At 40.3% G+C, this 15,244-nt stretch overlaps 1 pseudogene; it reads right to left on the bottom strand.

Moving 5' to 3' along the window:
• Positions 1-576: 576 nt before the first annotated feature.
• Positions 577-14,998, bottom strand: LOC132630792 (uncharacterized; annotated as a pseudogene).
• Between the last annotated feature and the right edge of the window lie 246 nt (positions 14,999-15,244).

The raw sequence follows: 15,244 nt of genomic DNA, 5'->3' as shown, positions 1-15,244 counted from the left end.
CAAGATAAACAGCCTATTAGAAAAAAAAAATTACTCTCTCTCTCTCTTACAAGGACATCAATGTTTTCTTCTTTTCCACAATTAAACTATGTAATGATGTCCACTAATTTTTTATCTACCAGGGTATAATTGATGTCGTCGAAGCAGCATATATCATCTACTATAAAAACTAATACTTCCTCGGTCCAAAAAAATTGTCTTACTTTCCTTATTAGTTTGTCCCAAAAAGATTGACATCTTTCTATATTTAAAAACAATTTAACTTTATGAGATGGTTTATAACCACACAAATATCTAAGGTTTATTTTGAACCACACATTTCAAAAGTCTTCCTTTACTTTTTAAACTTCGTGCCAAGTCAAACTAAGACAAACTTTTTGAGACCTAGGGAGTATTTTGTTTGTATATGTATATCTATTGGATGTTAGCTATGGCATACAAAACTAATTTTACGAAAATACATCTCAAAATTCAATGAAAGATTTTAAATTATCATAACAGTAGAAATATCTCACATTGCATTGATATTTATAAAACTCATACAATGTGAAAGCTAGAGGTACTTAACTCTTACTATCAGAATGGGCAAGTGAAATTAGTAGGACCAATTAGATTACCGTGCCTAATAAATTCTAGGAAAGCAAGAGATTCGGTACACGCTTTAACTTCTGCGTTACCTCTCAAAAATGGTGGAAGAAACAACCAAAAACTGGTGTAAAATATAAAACTTAGTGCTAATGGGCCTGAGATAATCCTAGGAACCCAAGTTTTGTCATTCAACAATTTTTTTATCACAATTTCCATAGTCACAGCCACCCTATGATTGATAAAGAAGCACATGACTTCCCCATTGGGCTTCAATCTTCCAATGTAGTAAAAAAGCAGCTCATGCATTAGCCCAGAAACCAAAAATGTCGCGAGCACAGCGGGAGGTGAAACCCACTTCCTTGGGATCCAGTTCATGGCTATCGATCGACCAGGATTGTATATGGTCTGACGGAGTATACTGGTTACCCTAGGTTCCATCTCCTGCCCCAGAAATTTTGAACTGAGCTAGCCATGGAAGGCTAATCAAAGGGTGGCTCAAGATCGACTCTACTCACCGTTCGGACCATGATGCTAACCATATTCAATAGGATCTCTAGCACAAAGTAAATGTGTAAGCAATAGAAGAAGAGGATGATTTTTGGATGCAAATAGTGTACACCCTTGTCAAAATGGCTAGAAGTGCAATCTTTGTAACAAGATTCAGAATTGGTTTTGTGCTCTTTTTGGTGGTTTCAACATCAATAATTGATGAAATTTGAAACTCTATAGGCAAACAAGCCAAGGGAGTAAATGTTAAAAGTGGAAGGGGTAGGATTGATACCAAAGAGCCTTTATCGAAAGCAAAAAGAAGTAGCTCGAAATTTGCTAACCATGCTATGAAGAAAGAAGTAGTGCCACCAAGATGAATAAAGTTAAGGTAGAGAGGAAGAATGAAAAAGAGGAAAACTACGGGAATTAGAGCAAGCAATCTTGATTTGCCTTTAGGAAAGAATTTGACAATGGTGTGAGAACAACATAAACAGGCCAAAACAAGTCCATACCACAAAAATGTTATGGATTTCCCTTTCATTTCTCCTTTTCTTCTTCTTTTTCTTGCAAGATTTGATGGAATCAAAGTACTGGATTAGCTTTTCTATTAATGGAGAATATATATTCTTATGGTTGGCATAGGTCCAGCACGAGTTTGTTACACCTCGGAAAATTTCATGTCGTCATGTGGTAGATAGACTAACGCAGGGTAAGAAGTATACGATGTTTCTACAAGTAAGAAGTAGTACTTAACGGTTCTAATTAAGATTCCAAAGACGTTTGAGGCAAGAGAAGAAAGTTCGTTAAGAAAGGTGAAGTATAAGTCATGTTTAGAAAAGGGTTTGCAAAGTACTGAGCTAATGTCGACTTAGTAATGTCTTGAGGAAGAGTGATGATGCCCCTTAGATTCCTAATGAAGTGTTAAACAAGTGCTAAGAAGGTTCCGTAAGGATTGGAGGTCAAACGGAACGACAAGAACAACATCGGTGAGAAGGTGGATTATACGACCTTTTGTACGGTCCGTATAATGGTCTTTATAATCGTCACAGTGAGGGATAATCACTGGGAGTATTATACGGTCACTTATACAGACCGTATAATGGTTACAGAAAGGATAATGGTTGGTGCAATTTCATGGTCACTTATACGGACCGTATAAGTTTAGACGGACCGTATAAGTGTCCGTATAATCCGTGACGGGTCAGATTTTCCCAATTATAAATATAAGAACCCAAGTGCAAGAATGCTAGCTAGGGTTGATGGAAGCAAGAAATCTCTTTGGAATGGAAGTTAGGGTTTTCTCCAAGTGAGGCATTTCCATCCAAAATCCATTCCTACACAATCAAAGGTGAGTTTTAAGATCATTTCATGTTATTAAGAATATTGAAGGGTCGAAAGACTTAGATTATGGAAAAAGGTAGAATATGGAGCTCAATTGTGAAGTAATGGTATCCTTGAATGGTAGTTGACATGAATTATGATTCTTGAGATGTTATGAGTATAATTTTGTTATAAACGATATTAAGAATATTGGAGAAGCTTTATATGAGGAAGAATGTGGTATTATATTATGGTTGTGGTTATGGATGACCTTGAAAGGAAATTTTGAGAATTGAATAATGTCGAACTTGTCGAAGTTATTGATTATGGTATTATGAATGTTGTTATTGATGTTTGAGAGTTGTTATATCATATGGAGGAAGTTGTATAAACAAAGGAGATGCTGCCCAATTTTCATTAGCTTTAGCTTGAGCTTTAGTATGTTTCCGATTATTTAATCTTAGTACGAATTCTCTTGAATGTAGAATCGTGAACATTGGAGGAAGCGTATAAATTGATAAAGTTAGAAAGACATAAAGGTATGTGAGGCTAGTCCCTTCTTTTCTAAGGCATGACTCCTATAATATGATTTCCTTTAACTTTCCATGATGTCCTCATATTCCGAAAACGATAAGCCTATGATTATTAAGAACTACTGATGAGATAAAGATAAGAGATATGTTATGAATATGATAATGATAATGACGATGATGAGTCTAAGTCTAGAGATTCTAAAGCCCATGAGATGATATTCCTATGAAGTTAATGATTCCTTGATATTACTCATTGTTGTTAGACTTACCGTATAATGCTAGTTCCTTCAAGGTGAGGCATGATGATCATGACTACTTCATAATGGAGTCGAGGGTTCTCGGCCTTACGTCACCCCGATAGAGTTGTATCTTTTAATTGATTTCTAATGCATGCTTTATGATAAGTATATGATGATAAGATTACACCGCGCCTAGATGGTCGGGCATGACACCGCGAAGGCGGACGGATTATGATTACACCGTGCCTAGATGGCCAGACATGACACCACTAGTGGGCGGCATGCGATAGTTACCCGGACGCGGGTTAACGATAATGGTATATTTGATATGCATAAGATGTGTTTCCTTTTAAAAGTTAAGCAGGTCGTATCTTCGCCTCATGTTTGATTATTTCTTTACTACGCTAGTGTTACCCATGCTTTACACACTCAGTACAATGTTCACACTGACGTCTTTTCTTTTTGGACGCTGTGTTCATGCCCACAGGTAGACAGGGGGACGGTGCAGACCCGTAGGAGTTTATCAGCAGATTCACTGGAGCACTCCACTATTCCGGAGGTGCTACTCATGGTCATATTATTTTGTGTGTATATATATATATATATATTTGGGTATTACGGGGTCCTGTCCTGTCCCTATGTCGCAGTACTCTAGTAGAGGCTCATAGATACGGATGTCTGGGTAGTTGTTGTCTTAAAGATACATCAATGTATATTTTGTATATCATTTTTGTAGCCATGAGGGCTTATATATATATGTATGCGTTTCCTTATAGATTGTGTATGTTCAGATTGGGGTATGATGATTGACATAATGAGCGGTGCTCGGTAGTCAGCTCCGGGTACCCGTCCTGGCCCCTAGTCAGGTTGTGACAGAGTCTATATTTGCAAATTCAAATCATTAGTTAGTTGTTTCTCCATTAAATTTTCATCAAAATTCTAGTTCGTTGTTTCCACATAATAACCACTACATATAACATTTTATTGTCCGTTAGCGCTTATATCTCTCATTTCTACAATGTCTATGTGATCTCAAATCATTAGAAAAGTTAGTTGGTTTTTGCGATTTTTCTCGGTAGGATAGTGTTGTGAAGAAACAAGCAATAACCAAATTGCACGAAGAGGTAACAACGGAAGAAATACCCACGGCAGTGCTTACTTTAAAAGGACCACACAAATCAGAATGTACCAACTCCAGCAAATCAAGCTTTCTTGAAGGCGAATGACTCTGAAAGGAAACTCTTTTTTGTTTCCCGACTAAGCAATGAACACATCTCTTTAACTTTACTTGTTTCACTCCAGAAACCAAATTCTTCTTAGCCAAGTTATCAATCCCCTTCTCGCTCATATAACTCAGCCTTCTATGCCATAACTCTGATGAAGTATCATTCTCCACCAAATTTACTGAGTCACCACAAATGGAGCCCTGAAATAAGTACATGTCAGATATCTTTTTACCTCGAGCCACAATCATTCAACCTCTAAGAAGCTTCCAGTGGCCACCACCAACGATTTGATCATAACCCTCATCATCAAGCTTTCCTACAGAAATCAAATTCAGACGAACATCTAGAGCATGCTTGACATTGTTAAGAACCAACATCGAACCGTTCTTACTTTTCAAGCAAACTGTGGCAATGCCAAGTACCTCAACCTCACTATTATTGTCCATTCGTAACATTTCAAAATTACCAAGAGTGTAAGAAGAAAATAATTCCTTCTTTGGCGTGACATGAGAAGTGGCACCTGAATCCACATACCAGGTAGACTCATCACAAACTAGATCGATATCATTTTTACCACAAGCAACAAGAAGATCATTTTCAGCAACAATAGCAAAACATTTTTCATTATTGCCTTCTTTCTTTTGCGTTTTCTAGTCTCCCTTAAACTTGTAGCAATGTTTCTTGATGTTCCCTTTCAAGTGACAATAGTCACATGTAAGATTCTTGTACCTGGAGGATCTTGACTTGCTTCTATTTTTGCCTCTGTCATACTGACCTCTAAAGTTACTTCTCCCCCTGTCTCCAGTAACCAAAACATCGGAGTGTGAAGTTGAAGAAGAGGAAGCTTGAGATCTTCTTCTGATCTCTTCATTCAAAACACCACTCTTAGCATATTCCATAGTTACACCATCACTGGGAGTAGAATTAGTCAAGGAAACTCGAAGAGTTTCCCAAGAGTCTGGCAGAGTATTAAGAAGCCAATGTCCCTGTATTTCTTCATCAAACTTAACACCCATTCCAGACAGCTGATCAAGGACACCCTGAAAATCATTGATATAATCAGAAATACGACTGCCCTCTTAGTATCTAATATTCATCAACTGTTTCAATAGGAACAACTTATTATTGCCAGTCTTCGAAGCATAAAGTGTCTCGAGCTTTTCCCACAAGCTTTTAGCATTTGTCTCATTCACAATATAATTTAAAACATTATCTTCAACCCATTGCCTAATATAGCCACAAACCTGTAATTGCTCAAATTCCCAATCCTCATCTTCAATAGACTCGCGTTTCTTAGAAGCAAACATAGGTAAATGCAATTTCTTGACAAATAGAAGATCTTTCATCTTGATTTTCCACATATGGTAATTACTGCCATTTAAACAAACCATCTTGCTCATATTTGCCTCCATCATTCAAATAGATAATCAGCACAACCAAATACAACTACAAGCTCTGATACCACTTTGTTGGGAAAAAACAAGCAATAACCAAATTGCACGACGAGGTAACAGCGGAAGAAATACCCAAGTTGAAACTTTCCACACTATTTGAACCAAGAGAAGACAATAAACACTAGCACAAATGGAAATTCAGGTAGCAACAAGCAAGCAAAAATAAATCGAATGCAAGAGACACCAAATTTTTTACGTGGTAAAACCCCTTCAAGGTGAAGAGGAAACATCCACGGGACCTCTGGCCCACAAAAGCTCCACTAAAATTAACAAGAGTTACAACAATGTTCTCCAAATGGATACAACAACAAATCCAAGCACGGAGCAACAATACATAGAAGATAGCACCAAAACTAGTGAAGAAAAGGAGAGAAATAACCCCCAAAAAGAGCTACTATTCGTACTCGAAAACTGAAGATACAATCCACAAAATCCAATCTCCCACCATTGAAATCAAAGAAACAGATATTAAGAACCCCAAGTTCAAATTTTGGCATGATCCAACGGTTAACGAATAGGTAAACGCAGTTTAAAGCGGACTGCGGTAGCAGAAAATTTCTGGACGAAAATCTGCTTTCTCTCTCACATTTTTCTCTCTATATGGCTGCTATGAATTCACTCTTGTGTTCTAAAAATAAGACCTAAATTGATCCTTTATATAGAGGAATTTTTTTGGCAAAAGTGGTCTGGTCCAAATTGGACCGGGTTTTATTAATCCAATTCCACATAGGAAGGGAAAACTCAAAAACCTAACAGATAGAACACATTAGTCGACCTGTTTCAAGCTAGCGTTTTGCAGAATAGTAATGAACAGGAAAGTAAAGGACATAACAATTTTTACATGGAAACCACCCAGCTCACAAAGGGTGAAAAAACCACGACCTGCACCTTGCTACGATTTTTCCTAAACTCCACTACAACTGTGTGAGCCTGTGCAAATTCAAGTTACAAACTCTGTAACCTAGGAACTAAACTTTAATTCCTATCTCCCTGGACTAGTAAGCCCACTTCAAGTTATCCCAATTTGAAGTTGAATTTGACTAACTATTTGTACCCGCAATTTATGCTTCTATGAAAGCAGATAAAGATACAACTCGATAAACAATCTGATACACAATCTAGACTCAAAATTGTAAAACAGAAACTTGTAGAATAGCTTCTTTAATCTTCATCTTAGTATCAGGGTCACACTATGGTAATCAAAATTCTCTCACTTATAGATTTGACAGTGTTTGCTCAACTTCTTATTTTCTCTATTTGTGAGTGCACAGAGTTCTTTAAGACAGGACTTTGATATGTATAGCTTTTGGTGCACAATAAGTTGGTTGAACACAAACCCTACATGACGAGCCCCATTAATATAATTAGGGTTTGAGTTGACTTAGGCTTCTTGCGTGCATGCGGCTTCATAATTTTTTTTGGAGTCTGAAGCGTATCCTGGATAATTAAGGCATGAAATCCGGTAACTTGTCTACCAAGTCCTTACCTCAGAATCTTTAATTTCATATTCCAACTCGCAGTAGCAGGATTCTGAGTAGGAACATGTTCATGGACCAGGTTCAAGCACCTGGTTTATTCACTTCGTCTCCCATCTACTCCAGCCTCGATCTCTTGCAATAATAGGTGCTTTATATGGGCGTGAGTATGTCTCCAATTTGTGGTGAAACAGGTCATTACTGTCTATCCAAATTAGACACAAATCAACTTCAAAAAATAAGGAAATTTTCCTTTAAAAACTCTTCCTAGTAAAACTTGGCTTCCTTCATTCATGCGGCTTCCTTTCCAAGCATGTAGTTTTAATTAATCTTTTCCTTGTACGCACTGAAAACTTCAGCTACCAAATAATTAATTCATAATATAATATCACGAATTGATTAATCACAATAATTCTGCACCGCCTCCAAAGTTTCATAGTCGAACCTTTCTTCTAATATTAATACGCACATGAGCCACGTTCTTCAAACCTCTTGTCAATCATCAAAACACATACTTATTATAACTCAATACTTTCCCCCTTTTTGATAATGACAAATCTATAGTAGCTTTACACTTCTTCATGTGCATCTTGTGACACCTCAGACCTTTAACTTGAGCCTTGATCATGATTTAAGACTTAGAAAATCACATAGAGAATGTTAGAATTGGAAAAATTCTCTACAGTTATCAGATGTGGATTTACGCCCCAGATTACAGACCGTATTTCATTATACGACCCGTATTTAAAATCACAAATGTCATCCAAATTCACTGTACATTCTGGAATTTTGCTTGGAGAATTATATTGTTAATTACAGACCGTAATTTGGTATACAGCCCATAATTCAGATCGTATTTGAAGAAGGAGGTAAGGCAGTGTTTCTATTTTTTTGAACATGATTAACTACGGTCCAGAATATAGACCGTAATTTAGAATACATATCGTATTATGGTCCGTATTTCCCAACCCGCACCAGAACCTATAAATACCTGTTTCGGTTCTATTTTTTATTTTTACAAGGCCCTAAACCCTAGAACAACTTGCTCTCCTCCTCCACCATCAAGGACACTAAGGTAAGTTATCCTAGCCTATTCCAAGTGGATTAAATCATGTTTTCATCTAAACTACTTGAGGAATCATTGTTCTTAACCTAGGGTTTTCAAGAAAATCCACTTAAGGGTTCAAGACTTAGACTTTTAGGATTCTTCTCAATTTCAAACCAGTAGTTACAAGACTTGGAGCATATACGGGTATGTGAGGCTAACTATCTACGTTAGGGAACGTTTATGAATCTCCCTACGCCTCTGTCACAACCCAACCCGCCATGACCGGCCCATTCTAAATTCTAATGGGCGAACCAACATACACACCACCTAATCCATTTAATACGGTTTTTAGATAAATCAGGCTAAACAATTATTACTTATTTAACAACAAAAGAACAAGTAAATCATGTCATAAATGTTGTAGTAACTGCAGAAGTTCTAGCTATTACAATCCCCAAAATTCGAAAGTCATCGTACAGGACTCTAAGCCAAAAACATGTCTAAGAACTGAAATATGCCTAATAAATATCCATGATGTCCAAAATAAAAAAAGACATCATAAGTAGAAGATCTTCGGGCGGCTTGGCATGTGAAGAAGCTCACCCCAAAATCTGTCATTAATTATCCTCCACGCTAGATGTGAGGACGAGTAGTGATCTCTATATCAAAGACTGCACTCAAAGAATGCAGCAAGGTAGTATCAGTACAAACTCTATGTACCGGTAAGCATCATAGGCCGACTAAGATTAGTATCATGCATATCATATGAAATCAATAAAATGAACAAGCCAGTCAATAATACACGAATATCAATACATCACAACAAGTTAAACACGGACAATCATAACAAATCACCAAATTGCCAAGAATCACAGACACATCAACCTCAACGGAGATAAATTTACCACTATAGCCCCACTTGATGTACACACATGCTATCTAATGTCATAGCTCAGTAGTCATGACCTCTAGGGGACCCATGGTGTCCATGTACCACTCGTTCTGGAACACTCCTCGGACCCAAGCACAACCTCCACTCCGGAACGAACCTCGGACACATGATATAACAATAAACCTTTCGTTTTCAGAACTATCCTCGGACCACGAGCCCATAATCTAGGCCATATGTGTGCCTTCTCATACCTTTTACAGAACAATATTTCTTACCTTCTCAATATCCATATTCACCTCATCATTTCATGTCACAATATCCTCGAGAAGACTATATTAACTTCTCATCACAATACATCCACTGCAGATTAAATCACTTAGGAATAATGGCACGAAGCCTACACAACATTCAATCATAAGCACATAGGAGCTTAACCACACAATATCATGTAATGAATACTAGACATGCTTTCTCCTAATGAAATCACAAAAATACATTCAACTAACCAAAGTCTAACTCAAGTAAACCGTAACCTACCTCAGAGTAGAGCCTGAACAATGCTTGTCACTCTGCCACAGTCTTTCCTTTCCTCAAAGCCTCAATACATTCACGGTCTAGAAATAGAAGACTCAATGAGTCATATTGCTCAATTTGCAAATACCAAGGCAAGAAATACCCTTCCCTCTCCCCATTCTAAGGGTGGATGATTTTCTAGGTGATAGACAACTTATTAAAACCCCCTAATATTCATAAACCATCAATTTCTACCACATTTTATCAAACATTCCCATTACAACAGTTTTTTATGGCAAAGACACTATTTTTATAGAACCCTAGGCCTCCAATCACTTAGTTTATGTCTCTAACTGCTCAATTTATGATCAAGAGCAACTAACCACTGCATTTAGATGATAACTAAGCGATAATAACCATAACCAATCACGTTTAGAAGGCTTATTAATATTTTAGGGTTTATATTTCAATTTTACCGTTAAAGACCCATGGAGATGATTACAATAATTAAGGGGAAAGGAATAATAGAATGAAAAGCAATAGAACTTACCTTACAAGGTTGTCTTGCCCTAGCTTGAAAATTCTCTCTAAGTGTTTGTCGGGAAGTGTGCTGGGGTATTATGAATGAGAAAATAAAACTAAGGCATTAAAAACCCGGCTACTGTTTCCCGTCGACCGCTGCGGCGGTTGCTCCGCCGCTACAGCGGTCCCGCTATAGTGGTCAAGTGACCGCTATAGCGATCCCCAACTATCCGCCTGACCGCTATGGAGGTACCGCCATAGCGGTCCACCGTTTGCCACAGCGGCCACCAAAGAAATGGATGGCTGCTTCCAGCGGTTGAGGCACCGCTATAGCGATACCGTCACAGCGGTAATCCCACTGCTGCAGCGGTCCATTTTGGCAAGCGAGGTTGGCTTTTTGTCCAGTTTTCCCCCTATCACCCCACATTTCATCCAAGGCCTCAAAACACAACACAAACCATGCATACATACAAAAGACGCCCTAAGAATCCACCCGAATCCCTCGGAATTTCCAATGGAGTCCTAAATTCCCATAACGACGAGAAGGGTCGTTACACCAGATACCAATTAAGACACCTTTCATCCCCGAAAGGACAAGGATGAGAATCTAGGGAGAAGTTACTTGACTCTGCGAAAAGCTGAGGGTATTTGCTACGCATTTCTGACTCTATCTCCCAAGTAGCTTCTTCCACTGGTCGATTCTTCCATTGAACTTTCACAGAAGCTATTTCCTTGGACTTCAACTTACAAACATCTCTGTCTAAGATAGGAATGGGCTCTTCCTCGTACGATAGATTTTCATCTAACAAAATAGAATCCCAACGGATGATATAGGAACCATCACCGTGGTACCTCTTCAACATCGACACATGGAACACCAGATGAACGCCTGATAAACCCAAAGGCAAAGCCAACTTGTAAGCCACCTCTCCCACGCGTTTAAGAATCTCGAACGGACCAATAAACCTCGGGCCAAGCTTGCCCTTCTTTCCAAACCTCATCACACCCTTCATGGGTAAGACCTTTAATAGCACTTGCTCCCCTTCCTCAAACTCAAGATCTCAGACCTTGCGGTCCGCATACTCTTTCTGCCTATTCTGCGTTGCCAACAGCTAGGCTTGAATCACCTTCACCTTCTCTAGGGACTCTCTCAGAAGATCAGTGCCCCAAGGCCTTACCTCAAATGCATTGAACCACCCAATAGGAGACCTACACCTCCTCCCATAGAATGCCTCAAACAGAGCCATATCAATACTAGAGTGATAGCTATTATTGTAAGAAAATTTGGCTAAGGGCAAGAACAGACCCAATGCTCACCGAAATCTATCACACACGCACGAAGCATATCCTCCAGTTTCTGAATAGTCCGCTCAGACTACCCGTCAGTCTAAGGATGGAAGGTTGTGCTAAGATCTAACCTCGTACCAAACTCCTCATGAAAACACTCCCAAAACCTGGATGTGAACGTGGTGCCTCTGTCGGACAAGATGGATATAGGAACCCCATAGAGTCTAAGTACCTCCCGAATGTAAACTTTAGCAAACTTCTCTGCATCATAAGTTATCTTCACTGGAATAAAGTGGGCAGACTTAGTCAACCTATCAATAATAACCCAGATAGAGTCAAACTTCCGTAGTGTCTTTAGAAGACCCACTACGAAATTCATGTCTATTCTTTCCCATTTCCATTCAGGAATGGGCATTCTCTGCAATGTACCCCCAAGTTTTTGATGTTCATACTTCACCTGTTGGCAATTTAGGCACTGCGCAACGAACTCTACAATATCCTGCTTCAACCTAGTCCACCAGTAATTTTTCCTCAAATCACGATACATCTTAGTGACACAAGGGTGGATAGAATACCTCGAACTATGAGCCTCTGTCAAAATGGTCTTAATTAAGTCTCCCACACATGGAACACACACTCGCTCTTTGATTCGCAGCATGGCCTCCTCATCAATCATGGCCTCCTTGGCCTCACCACGCAACACCTTATCTCATATTTTACATAGCTTAGTATCTTCGAACTGCTTAGCCTTATTCTGCTCTAAAAATGATGACTGAGCCTCAACACAAGCCAACACCTTGCCTGTGTTAGAGATATCCAGTCTCATAATACTATTATGAGACTGGATACAATTCCTTCTCCCGCAATACTCCAAGAGCAATTCTCAAATGTTTCTAATGCTCTTCCTTACTCCTAGAGTACACCAAGATATCATCAATGAACACTATAACGAATGAGTCTAACTAGGGCTTGAACACACTGTTCATCAAATCATGAAAGCAGCTAGGGCATTTGTAAGCCCAAAATACATAACTAAGAACTCATAGTGTCCATACCTGGTCCGAAAAGAAATTTTAGGAACATCCTCCGCCCGAATCTTCAACTGATGGTACCCTGACCTTAGGTCAATTTTCGAGAACACCGAAGCTCTCTGTAACTGATTAAAGAGTCACCAATACGGCTGATGGGATACTTGTTTCAGACAGTTACCTTATTCAGCTGTCGGTAACCAATACACATACGCATAGACCCATCCTTCTTCTTAATAAACAACACAGGAGCACCCTACGGAGAGGCACTCGGGCGAATAAAATCCTTACCCAGAAGATCTTGCAACTGTCTTTCAGTTCTCTGAGTTCTACTGGTGCTATCCTATAAGGTGGAATAGAGATAGGATGAGTCGCTGGGTCTAAGTCAATCCTGAAGTCAATATCACGATCCTATGGCATACCAGGAAAGTTCGCAGGGAACACATCCGCAAACTCGCATACCACTGGAACTGAATCAAGGGATAGGGTATATGCACTGGTATCACAGATATGTGCCAGATAAGCTAAACAACCCTTCTCTACTAGCTTCCTAGCACGAACAAGGATATTACTTTCTTAGGGAGAGGACTAAGGTTACCCTTCCACTCAAGTCTAGATGCCCCGGGCATGGCTAGTCTAACAGTCTTAGAATGTCAATCAAGTATATCATAATGCCGGGACAACCAACTCATACCCAAAATAACATCGAAATCTACCATGTCTAAAATCATCAAATCTGCCCAAGTACTATACGTCATAAAAGAAATTGCATACGCAGACGCTATCCATTACCACAGAATCCCCAACAGGAGTAGACACGAAAATAGGGGTATCAAGAGTATCACACATCATATCCAGACCCACAGCAAAATAGGTAGATACATAGGAAAAGGTAGAACCTGAATCAAACAAACAGAAGCCATACGGTCATAAACGGAGATAGTACATGTGATAACTGCATCGGAGGTCTCAGCCTCGGGTCTACTTGGGAAGGAGTACAAATGGCCGCACCCCCTTGTCGCCTGTGTACTACCACGATTACCGTTACCAATCTGAGCCCTGCCCTTGTCGGGCTGCTGTCCGCCTCTACCTTCCTGGGAACAGCCTTGTTTAGGCTGGGCACCACCCCTACCCGAGGTGTGGCAGCCCCGCCCTGCCGATGCGCGATCCTTACCCCGTCGATCTGGTCCTTATGGAGCTCAAGAAGAATGATACTAAGTCCCCTGCCCACTCTGTCTAAGTCTAGGGCCTTAATATACCCTATCTCACCACACTCGAAGCAAGCACGGTCCAGCGTAGGCCGCTGAACAGATGATGATGAAGCAGTATAGCCTCCATGCTAACCGGAAGCCTAATAATTTGCCCCTGATGGGACACAACTGACACCTGCATAGAGGACTGAACTGGACGTCCTGAATAAACCTGTGAACTCTGACCCCTCGTGAAAGAGTTGTTGAACGTCCCACCCCTACGGGACTTCTTCTCTACATACTTCGCCTGAGGCTCCTGCCTAATATCCTCCACAGTACGGACATGCTCCACTACCTCCTGAAATGAAGCCCTAGTGGCTACAAGTTGAAAAGCTGATAACTGAAGCCCAGTGTTTAACCCCTTCACAAACCGCCGTATCCTTTCCCCTCAATGGGAAGCAACTAAATAGCATATCAAGATAGGGAGTGGAAATAGGACTCATACACAACAACCGACGAGTTCCCCTGATCAATAGTAGCAAACTTATCCTTCCTTCGGTCCCTCAGAGTACGCGGAACGTACTTATCCAAAAATATAGAGTAAAACTGGACCCAAGTCAATGGAGGAGACCCAGCTGGCGTACACTCCACATAAGCCCTCCACTAAAGCTTGACATCACCCAAGAACTGGAACGTCACAAACTCTACCCCGTACTTATCCACGGCCCCTATCTTATGGAGCCGCTCTTGACAGTCGATGATGAACTCATATGCATCCTTCGAATCAGTACCATAAAACACAGGAGGCTTCATTTTTGTGAACCTCCAAAATAGATCCTATTCCTCACCAGTCATCACTGGCCCTGCAACAGGCCTTGGGAAGGCCTCAAAACTCGAAACTGGAGTCACTACCCTTGCGCCCCTACCTGCTGGTCCCACTGGTACAGCTCCGGTCTATGCTAACCCACGCAACAGATTCAGCACTTATGCCATCGCGTCTAGTACACCCTGAGCAGCTGCCGCTCTTAGTGGAACTGGTACTGCTACTGGCTGGTCTAGTGCGGCTGCAACTCCCGCTGTCTCATTAGGGACCACTGGAGGCACGGGGTCAACCACTAGCACGCCATCCCCAGCTGGGGCTGCCCCTATGCCTCCACCTCTACCTCTAGCTGTTGCAGCGCGTGTTCTCGCCATCAGCGAGAGAATGAAGAATAGTCATATAAAAATTGGAATCAACAGATACCAATTAGAATCAAGTAGCACGAAAGAAGAAAGAAAAGGGAGTTTTCCTAGTGTCCGGCAGCATCTCGAAGATAAGTACAGACGTCTCCGTACCGATCTACAAGACTCTGCTAGACATGTTCGGGTACGATGAGATCTACGAATCTAAAGCTCTGATACCAACTTTTTCACGACCCAACCTGTTATGACCGGCACCCA

The sequence above is a fragment of the Lycium barbarum genome, chromosome 3 (assembly GCF_019175385.1).
Source record: "Lycium barbarum isolate Lr01 chromosome 3, ASM1917538v2, whole genome shotgun sequence".
Taxonomy (NCBI): Eukaryota; Viridiplantae; Streptophyta; class Magnoliopsida; order Solanales; family Solanaceae; genus Lycium; species Lycium barbarum.
The sequence above is the reverse complement of the archived record's forward strand: the minus strand, read 5'-3'. Positions and strand labels throughout refer to the sequence as shown.